This window comes from Arachis ipaensis, chromosome B10, assembly GCF_000816755.2.
Source record: "Arachis ipaensis cultivar K30076 chromosome B10, Araip1.1, whole genome shotgun sequence".
Taxonomy (NCBI): Eukaryota; Viridiplantae; Streptophyta; class Magnoliopsida; order Fabales; family Fabaceae; genus Arachis; species Arachis ipaensis.
Window position 1 is genome coordinate 34613870 of NC_029794.2, and position 841 is coordinate 34614710.

Consider the following 841-nt stretch of genomic DNA (forward strand, 5'->3'; position numbering starts at 1 on the left):
CTATACTCATCATCAATACAAAATAACATTTTATATACTTTTTTTTATATACTAAAGGAAAAACTTTGTACAACAGTGGAGTTAGAATCCAAGAATAAACTTGGTCAAGATTTAAGAGTAGTACCCAGAAATTAATTTGGTTATAGAGAAAAGATTGGTGATCATCGTGTATATAGATGCATGGTGTGTTGTCTTGAATTGTGGACTGTGTTTATCAGAGACCTGCGAAACGCAGGTAACGTTTTGCAGGCGTTGGAATCAAAAAAACTGCAGGCCCTGCAAAACGCAGGCTGGTGAGGGAGGAGAACCAGCAAGCGAAACATGTCCTGCATGCCGACAGGAGCAGAGCCAAACGCAGGTTGCGTTTTACAGGCTCTCTAGCTGCATGCGCGCCACGTGTACTCTACGGGTGTCTCAGCTTGGTGCTTATAAGCGTAAAACGCAGATGGAAGGAAGCAAAGTAAAAACTTAGTTACTGAAGCAAAATGAAAAATAGTTGAGGGAGAGTGAGGAAGGAAGAGTTTACTGTGAGAAGGAGCTTGTTAAAGAAGAAGGGCACGGTGTAGGAAAAAAAATGGTGCATGACTATACCAAACCAGAAGAACATATTATTGAGTATTTGGATCATCCTCAATTTGTAAGTAATTTTTTTTTAATATGTAACAATAAATATATAGGTTTATTCGAATTTTATTTATTTATTTGTGTTGTAATTAGTAGTATTGGGGTTATTAATATTATTATAACTAATATTATGTTGTTATTTATTTCTCATTACGGTTTAATTTTTTTAATACTGGTATTATATTATTGGAAACATTTTAAGTGCACCAGGAGTACC